The sequence below is a fragment of the Eubalaena glacialis genome, chromosome 16 (genome assembly GCF_028564815.1).
Source record: "Eubalaena glacialis isolate mEubGla1 chromosome 16, mEubGla1.1.hap2.+ XY, whole genome shotgun sequence".
Classification (NCBI taxonomy): domain Eukaryota; kingdom Metazoa; phylum Chordata; class Mammalia; order Artiodactyla; family Balaenidae; genus Eubalaena; species Eubalaena glacialis.
Genome location: NC_083731.1, coordinates 8,209,315 through 8,219,584, shown reverse-complemented (window position 1 = coordinate 8,219,584; position 10,270 = coordinate 8,209,315).

Sequence of the window (10,270 nt, the reverse complement as noted above, 5' to 3'; positions counted from 1 at the left end):
TATGGATATTCTGCATAACATGCTTGTATTTGCAACTTTCTATTTAACTATCTTCTCAACCCCACTCCTCAGAAATTCTACATCATTTTTTTAACCAACCATACCAAATTCACTCTACTTTTCAGGGTCCAGGTTTCCTTCTTGAAATGTCAACTCAGACAGTCCCTTCCCTAAGAAAATGATTCTGTTTCTTATCTCTTTTGCATTTGTTCATGTGTCACCCACAGAGCAGTGAATATGAACCTATTACACCATTGGCTGGACATAGGAAAAAGGACTATGCCTTGGACTCATTAGTATTCCCCAAAGTCTAGCATTGTGCTGACTGCAGAGCAAACGTTCCTTAACAAATTATGAATAGATTAATTTTTAAAATCTAGGAGATCTCCTGGGTAGGCTGTTTCTGACTATGAAGTAGAGATGAAAGAGGAAATAATATGGGAAAAGAAAGCTACCAAATAGCTTAATGATGTCCCAAGATAAGTCAATAAGAGGATCAAAGTGCAAAGGCTAAGCTCCAATTTTCTGCCTTAAGTTGAGAATGAAATTGATTTTGAAAATTGTGTGTACATTAGAATGGTCCAATGATCAGATGGGACAGGTAACAGCTAACTTGTAATTTGAGTGTCACTTGGCTGTTTTTCTTCCTACTCACTAATATCTCCCTCATGCCTTCCACTGGGGTAAAACTGCATTATTGTAGATTTATTTCTTTGGTTAAAGAAACTGTCCTCAAAAAAGGCCAATAACCCGATTAGAGAGAGTTGCTAGAGGGGTTCGTCATATATTTTATATATGTTACATATTGTATATTATGTATTATATATATACATTATGTGTGTGTGTATATATGTGTGTGTTTATTATGTGTGTCTGTATGTACATATTTTTATTTCAGAAAATATTTATAATGACTTATAGGTGACAAATATTTAGAAACATAAATTGAAAATGAGACGAAAGAAGACAGAAAGAAAAATCAAAATTTGAAAAAAAATTGCTCAAGGTCTTTAAAACAATAGAAATATCTCCTGGATTTTTGTTTAATTAAAAAAAACAACATTGTGATGCAATTAATACCTCTTGACAACAAGTTCCTGTTGACTTATAATTTTGTTTCACTGGGCTCCTCTTTAAGTGGACCTCAATACAGATGATAAGGTCACAGCAAGAACAACTCACTTAAAAGCAATTCTGCTATTATGAATCTCTGCTGATCCATTGTTGATCTACTGCCATCTTCATTATGAAATACCTAGAAGAATGGGTGGAGCAGATGTCCTTTGAGAAAATTGTCTTGAATGATAATTTTTCTCAACTGAATTCAGAAGGCTGACAGGTCACATTTGTACATTTCCATGCTGCATTGGCAGGAAATGGGGCAAGAGCATAGTTTCTGTATCTTCATGGAAGCTGAAGAACCCACCAAAGATACAACCTAGTTGGAAAATTATCTCATATTTGTTTGAGATGATCTGATAGCTAGTCTTCTAACTAAGCCAGGATCTTGCTTAAATGATTATTTAAAATTTGCTCTATTGAATAGGTAAATAGATGGCACAAATCCAAAGACTATAGTCTATGTAGCATGGATAAAAGAATTTTAGCCTGAAAATACTTCAAGGCCAAGGCACATGGAAGCTGATACCTCTCATGGCCTCACTAAATACATCTCAATGCCACTTTGCAAATAGTGGAAAAATTAACACTAAAGTAACAAAATGTTATCTTGTTAAACAGGATCATTATTTATAATGTGCCTGAAATAGGGGAATGTCAACCAATAATTTTATTATAAGAATATTTGATGTTTAACGATATTTGTTTATAATTAATTAACAGGATTATAAATAATAAAAACATAATAAATATGTATGAAATAAGAATGAAATATGATATGACCATGTTATTTTCCTGTAGCAGGGGCAGTTTATAAACATTCAAAAGTAGTATCAGATTAATAGTAGTATCAGTAGTATCAGTTTAAAAGAAAGGAGTCAGAATATTATCCTTAGTTCGTCAGTTAGAAATTTTTAACTGCCCTCCAGGAAGGTCTTCTTTCCAGTTTGGACCCTCAGCAGCAAGTTAAGGAAAACATGAAGTTCATGGGTCAGTAACCAGGGTCTAGTCTAAGTATACACAGTATGATCTATAAATGATTCCAATGGCCAAAGGACAAGAAAAGGCCAATAAAAACTGCAAATAATCTGACATTTGTTTCTGATACATTTTACCACATTTGGTCATTCATCGATTCAACAAATATTTGTTGGGTACATACTGTAGACAAGGTCTGTTCTACTTGCTGAACATACACTGTGAGCAAAGTGGTAAGAGAGGTAGACAAGCATATTTAAAATCTGCCTTTGGCTCAAGTAAATATTGGCCTGAGCTTCGCAGTTGACGTTTGTCACCTATTCATTGAACATTTATTAAGGCCTTGAGCTAAATACCAGGGACATCCTAGAGAACAAAAAAGACACGTCTTGTCAACTGGGGGAAGAAAAATAACAGATAAACACATGTAAAAGCAACCCAATTGCAAATTTATTAAAGATTCGGGAACTGTGTTCTGTAATGGAAATAAAGGAGTGGGGTGGGTATGTGTCACTGCTAAAATAAGATTACTGGGAAAATCCTGCCTGAGAGAATAGTATTTAAGCTGGTATTTGAGGATGAGAAGGATATAGCCATGTGAGCAGCCATAGGCAAGCATGCCAGGAAGCTGGTAAAGCAAGTGAAGCCAGCCTGCGTGGAGGACTGTGAGTGAGAAAAAAGGTCCAAGACATGTTGGGAGATGGTGATGGGAGCTACTGACATGGTTGACTTTCTTTTTTTCACCTCCAGTATATCATTCTACCTGGAATATGGAAAATGGATTGGAAGAGGGCAAAGTAGAAAATTTAGGGCAAGGGAAAGAAAGAGAGGAGGTGGGAAGTTCCGTTATAATGATGTTGTATTAGTTTAGGTAAGAGATGGCAGTGATCTGGACTAAGTAGGTGGCATGGACATGGCAAGGACTGCAGTCTAGATATTTGTAGAAGGAAGAATGTCAAGGACTAACAAAGGACTGCACGTGGGGGATGAGAAGGAAGGAATCATGTGCCAACAAACCTTTGGCAACTGAGTGAATAGAGTGTGAGTGCTGAGGTGCAGAAGATACCTCAGCCACATGGAGGAGAAATAGGTTTGGGGTTATAGTAGCCATTGGTGATGAATTTTGATCCTCTCTCTTTTTCCAGGCACATGCTGAAGTCACACATGGTGTGGTGACCTGCCTTGATGAATTGAATGGGAATGGGAGTGTGTCACTTGTGGGCAGAAACTTTAGGAGCCAATGAGATCTTTCAGTGTTTTCTTTTCCCAGTTTAATGAGTTGGATATGAAATTCTGGGGATGTCAGAAGACATTTAAACTGTTTGCAGCTGTGGGAGTCATCAGCATTCAGATGGTGGTTAAAACCACGGAAAAGCTTGAGATTGCTTTGGTGGAGGAAATAAAGAGAGAAGATGAAGATTCAGCTGTAAGAAATCTCCATGTTAACATTAGGGCAGAGGAGCTGGAATTATAAAGGAGCAGTGAAAGAGTTGGAAGAAAATCTGGAGAAGATGATGTCTCAGTCTGCTAGGGCTGCCATAGTGAAGTACCACACATTGGGTGGTACTTAAACTACAGAAATTTATTTTCGCACAGTTTTGGAGGCTAGAAGTCCAAGATCAAGGTGCCAGCATGGAGAGTATTTGGTGAGGACTCTCTTCCTGACCACAGATGCCTGCTTTGTCCTTATATAGGCTTTCCTCTGAGCATATGTGGTATATCTTCTTATAAGGACACTAATCCTACTGAATCAGTGCCCCACCCTTCTCACCTCATTTAAGCTTAATTACTTCCTTAGAGACACCATCTGCAAATATAGTCACACTGGGGGTTTGGCTTCAACATACTAATTTAAAGGGTACAAATTCTGTCTACAGTAGATGGTACAGGGAAAGCCTTAAGAGGAAAACCTTTCAGGAAGCAAAGAGCTGTCAACTGTTTTAGTTGCTACTTGTATGTAGCAGAATTAAGATATCTATTGGATTTGGCAATAGGTAGGTAATTGATGACCTTGGCACAATTAGATTCAGTGGCATGGTAAGGGAAAAAGCCAGATTGAAATGACTCATTGAAATGACTTAAGTGGCGATTGTAGTTCAGAGATAATGAGTAGGCACCATAAAATATATGGTCCTTCAAGGAGCAGAGAAATATGAGAGAATTTGGGGAAGAACAGAAAATCAAGAGGTTTTCTTCCTTTTTATCTTTATTTAATGGTAGGTACTAGATCTTGCTTGGGAAAACTCAATAGCTTAACCAAACTGTACAGAAAGAACTATTTTTTTTTTTTTTTGGACTTGAAATGGAAAATCTAGAATCAGAGGAAAATAACATGTTTGCTTGATGAAAGCTGCATCTTTCAGAGGACATAATCCTAAGGTCCATTGTTTACCATATTAGGGAATGAATGTAAATACTAATAAATACAGTCGGATGGTGTTTTCTTAAGCATTAACCAAGTTAGAGGGGGAAAAAATTTAGAAGATGATCTTTCATATTACTGAGATATATAGACTTTTACAAAGGAATGGAGGTGGGTAGGAAAAAAATTTTGAACCTTTCAAAAATACAATAGAACAGTTACCAAAAAAAAGTTAAAAAAAATCTTACACAAAGCTTTTCCCAATATATGAGTAGTAGGATCTTGCCTAATAAAAAGGAACAAGTGAAAGACACCTAATCCTGTTACTCTTCTGGTTCCATCAGTGGAGAAGAAGCTGGATGGGAGGAAGCAGTTTGGGGAAGCACTCAGCCTAATGGAGCAGCTGCAGGTGACAAGCTGAATGGGGATCTGATCAAATTACTTAAACTGAAAACCATGAAAAGAATTTCACACTTTGTCTGGCTAAGGAAACAGTTTTACCAAGTGCATGATCTTAAATGGGGTGAGGTTTTTTTACCTTTCTCTTTTCACTGTCTTGCTTCAGTGAATATGCTACATGGAAAAAGGGAAGGCATTGTTGATAATGTTCTTTAAGTGGAAGAAGAACAATTCATGGCATTCAAGTGTCGAGTGCTGAGTCTGGGAAGGTATTAAAAAATCTGAGCTTTTTAGTGGGTTGGTGTATGAAAAAGCGTGTATTTCTATTCACTTTCTTATGATATTTTTAATCTTCTCCTTTCTCCTCCCCTCCTCCTCCTCCCTTTCCTTTTACTTCTTTTGAGTGTTAATGTCAGAGGTTTTGAAAATGATGTTCATAAATGGACATCGGGCATTCTATTTTATATTTTATTTATTAGAAAAAAATTTTTTAACATCTTTATTGGAGTATAATTGCTTTACAATGTTGTGTTAGTTTCTGCTGTATAACAAAGTGAATCAGCTATGCGTATACATATATCCCCATATCCCCTCCCTATCCCACCCTTCTAGGTGGTCACAAAGCACTGGGCTGATCTCCCTGTGCTATGCGGCTGCTTCCCACTAGCTATCTATTTTACATTTGGTAATGTATATATGTCAATGTCACTCTCTCACTTCGTCCCAGCTTACCCTTCCCCCTCCCCATGTCCTCAAGTCCATTCTCTACGTCTGTGTCTTTATTCCTGTCCTGCCCCTAGGTTCCTCAGAACCTTTTTTTAGATTCCATATATATGTGTTAGCATATGGTATTTGTTTTTCTCTTTCTGACTTACTTCACTCTGTATGACAGACTCTAGGTCCATCCACCTCACTACAAATAACTCAATTTCATTTCCTTTCATGGCTGAGTAATATTCCATTGTATATATGTGCCACATCTTCTTTATCCATTCATCTGTCGATGGACATTTAGGATGCTTCCATGTCCTGGCTACTGTAAATAGTGCTGCAATGAACATTGTGGTACATGACTGTTTTTGAATTATGGTTTTCTCAGGGTATAGGACATCAGGCATTCTAGAAATGCCTTGAAGTTGTATGCAAAATTTGTATTTGCCTGTGTGCAATGTTTTCCCCAGGACAGGGAAAACGACATTTTCAGATTTTTAAAGTTTTTTTTGTGACTAATAAATATTTTAAACCCAGTATTGGGCTGTGGTTTTTTTGGCTGCATTTTGGTTGGAAGCCGTTCTGCCCTCCTGCCCTTCTGCTCCTCTGGGTCAAACCCCTGCCCTCTCCCTCCATCTGTAAGTGAAATGACAAGAGGATACAAATATTCACAGAAAGCTAAAAGGGAAGTTCTAGATAAAGAAAAAAAACTCATCCTGATTAGCAGATCAGGTCTTTGCTGGTGGCACCTTATCTGACCTTGATCTTCAAAAGCAGCTCCCTCTTCATCCTTTGTGGAGACACACAGTTGTGAGGCCAAGACCAGGACGACGTCTTACACCCCCCACCCCCCGCTCACCCAAGAAGGAAATACCTAAGAGGAATAAGGTTAGGATTTTTTTCTTTGAAATGCCACGAGGACCATAAGAATGGCAAAATGCATCCCCTTCATTGGATATTCCTTCCTGGGAAAGTGGGGTTGGACTCTCCATGGCCGTCCACTTCAACGAGCACCACTAGAGCAGTGTTGTCAGGTCCACCATGTCAACAAACCCAGATGTTAGTAAAGAATGCTAAATCGCAAAAGACAAGCAAAAACCTCACAATCCAAAACAAACAAACAAGACTGCTTTTGGTTAAGTCTTCCCAATTGTCATAATGACAAAAATGAGAATATTCACTGAGAAAGTATAAAATAGCAAAAATTCTCTCCAGATTAAAAAGCTGAAACATTTTCTAGTAATAATACTCTCTTCTCTAGTTCTCTACCACCTCAACCAGAGGAAGACTTAAAAGTCCAGATAGATTTGAAGGTAAAGATTTCTTCTTTTTATAAAGCTAGTCATCTTGTGCAAATAGATCCTGAGAACGGAAAGTTATTTTTTCTAATACATTTATTTAAAGCTATATATGAGTTTTATCGGTCTTTCACTTATGAGCTGTGTTCTTTTCATTATCATTCAGTTTAAATTTACTTTGTAATTTTTATTGACATTTCCTATTTGATCTATAGGTTATTTAGAAAAGCATTGCTTGATTTCTAATGTATTTTTTTTTCTTTTTTCTTTTGTTATTGATTCCTAGCTTAACTCCACTGTTGTCCAAATATATTCTGTGAGTGATTTCAATTTTTTAAACTTTGCTGAGATTAGCTTTATGGCCTTGCATATGTTTGATTTTGGTACATGTTCCTCCTGCACCTGAAAATTATGTGCAGAATGTACTTGCTGCATGTGGTGTTCCATGGAGGTCAACTGGATTAATCATGTTGTTTAAATATTCTGTATCCTAAAGGAATTGTTTTCTTTTGCTTGGCTTGCTAGCAGTAACTCAGAAGGAAGTATGTTAAAATATCCCACTATGATAATGGATTTCTCTATTTTTCCTTTTACTTCTTTCAACCATTACTTTAAATATTTTAAACTTATGTAATTAGTAGCCTGGGCATTTAGAAATTTTATATTTTCTTGCTTGATTGACACTTTATTATTATTTGTTCCTCTTTATTTTTAGTAATGTTTCTTGCCTTAAAATTTAATGTGATGTTATCATAGCTATATTAGCTTTCTTCCGCTTATTGTTTGCATGGTATTATATGTTTTCATCCTCTTTACATTTTCTGTATCCTTAAATTTAAGGTCTAATTTTTTTGTGTGCAGTGTATCTTGAAATTTTGTTTTGTGTCTAGTCTGATAAACTTTTAATACTTTGAAAATTTAATGTGGTTCCTGATATGTTTGAATTTAAATTTACCATTTTAGTATTTTTTGTTTTTCTCACATGTCTATTAATATTTAGTCCTGTTCTTGTATTTTTTTAGGTAATCAAAATTTCTTTATTTTATTTATTTATTTTTCCTGTTAGATAGTTACATATTCTTTGACTATTTTTTAATAATTACTCTTGAGTTGACAACAATAACCCTGATCATAGACTTGACCATTGATGTCTAATATAAATTAATACATCTGCCACTTCCACAGCAATGAAAGAAACTTAGAACAGTTTAAATCCATTTAACATGTCTATTTTTTGTTATTTGTCATGTATTTTATTTCTAAAAATTTAAACCCCAAATTATTATTGCTACTTTAAATAATCAATACTCTAGTTTTTCCACATATTTAACCTTTGATTTACTGGTTTTTTTTCTTTTTAACGTTTGATTTTTCTGTTGATCTTTAGTTTCTCCTTCGTTTTTATGCTTCACTCTGAGGTCATATTTCTTGTGCATGGAAAATTTTTTTTTAGTATGTCTTTTAATGTGATCAGCTGTGGATGAACTTTCTCAGTTTTGTCTACACATGTCTTTATTGAGACTTTATTTTTGATAGATATTTTCAAAGTTATATGAGTCAAGGTAGGCATATTTTTTCTGAACTTTAAATAAATTATTCTATTTTCTTCTGAATTATGCTCCCATCACTTTTCTTGTGAAGAGCTCAGGTTTCAGCATGATTTTTGCCTCCTTGAAGATGTCTTTTTTGTTGTTGTTGTTGCTGTTCTTAATGTTATTCTGTCCTTATCTTATGATTCTGCTTCTACTTCAGTGTTTAATTACCAGCTCTGTCTGAGTTGCTACTCTGTCCACCTATTAAGTTTGCATTTTCTCATTTATATTTTATAATACCAAAGAGCTCTGAATTTTTTCTTTCCATAACAACCTGTTTTCAGTGGTTTTTTTTTTTTATGTTCTTTGAAATTTCTCTAAGGGTATTAATTATAATCATGTTGAAGTTTTCTTCTGTTCCTTATAATTTTTAGATCTGTTATATACTGAGTTTTTCAATGTTTTGTTCCCTTGTTTTGATCATATATTAAATGAGAGTCTAGTTTCAACAAAATTAGTAACTGGCAGTATTTCCTCAGACTAGATGATAATTAGATTTGCCTGGCAGTCAAAGCCACTTTGGATTACAGAAGTTTGTTTCTTGTGATTACTCAGGAAATTTATGGGGCTTGTGATCACGCCAAGTTTCTTCCTAGTTTATTTTCTGGAGAAGCAGGTTTCCACCCATGTAAATTGCAGTAAGTTCCATTATACATTGGCTCTGGTGCCCCATTCAGAGAAAAATTAGGGTCATCAGTGCAGACAGTGGTGGTGTTGGCTCAAGGGTTACACCCTTTAATTACCCACCACTTCACTGGACATGACCCACTCCTCATAGCTCCATTATGTTAGCTTTGGGGATTATTCCAAGATTTTGCTCAGAAAATCCTTTTTTCTCTTTCTTTCTTTCTTTTTTTTTTCATCACCTCTGTTGCCTCCATTGAGTTTATAGATTCTTCAGTTGACTTGAATTTCACTCTCATTCTGTTTCCATTTGCTTTACTCCTTTCAAAAGCTATTTACATTGAGGTCTGCTGGTAAAATAGTCCTGTGTTTCAACATTCTCATGAATTTTCTTTTGTATTTATTTTTATACTTTTTTTTTTTTTTTTTGGTCACCGAGTTGTTTTTACTTGGGGAAACAGAGAACACTTTTTTCCAGTCAGCTATCTTGAATGAGATTGTAGGGTCATTTCTTTTTAAATGAACATTTTCCCTGTCTACCCAAAGGCACAGCTGTATGGGAACACTAACCTGGCAGGTTTGTAATTAAGTTTTAATTTAAAACTCATTTCCTATGTAACAAAATACAAGTTTAATTGCAAATGATGTTGAAATATTCTCATCAGAAAGCCCTAAATCATGATATCAAAGTCTGTCCAGTTTCACAAACCTGAAGAAACAAATGTCTCATCGAATTCTTCAAAGAGAGAGAGAGAGGAGAACTTGTGAGCTCAATGGTGAAGTCCTTCTTCAGAACAGATCTTCATTTACTGTTTATATATTCAGAAAAAGTTGTTTAAAATGCATATATATTATAATCCCAATTGCAGTCCTTCTGCTATAACTAGTTACAATTTAAAATATTGTTTATTTGAGCGAACAAAATTTTGTGTTGTACTTAGAGCTGCCAAATAATAACCAAAGGCAGAACTCCAATTGAAAAGGGGAACATAGCAGCTCAAAGTTCCCAGCTAACATTCCATCTTTATGAAACTTCTCTTACTACACAGCAGAAGTCATGCTGTTGCATAAGATTTCCCATCGACAGTCTTTTGTCATCATCCTTTCCTTTGGCATCCAGATGGGTTGGTTTGAGGAACTATGCCCACAACCGCAATCAATGGGTGGTCCTGTTTTCCTCTCTTCTT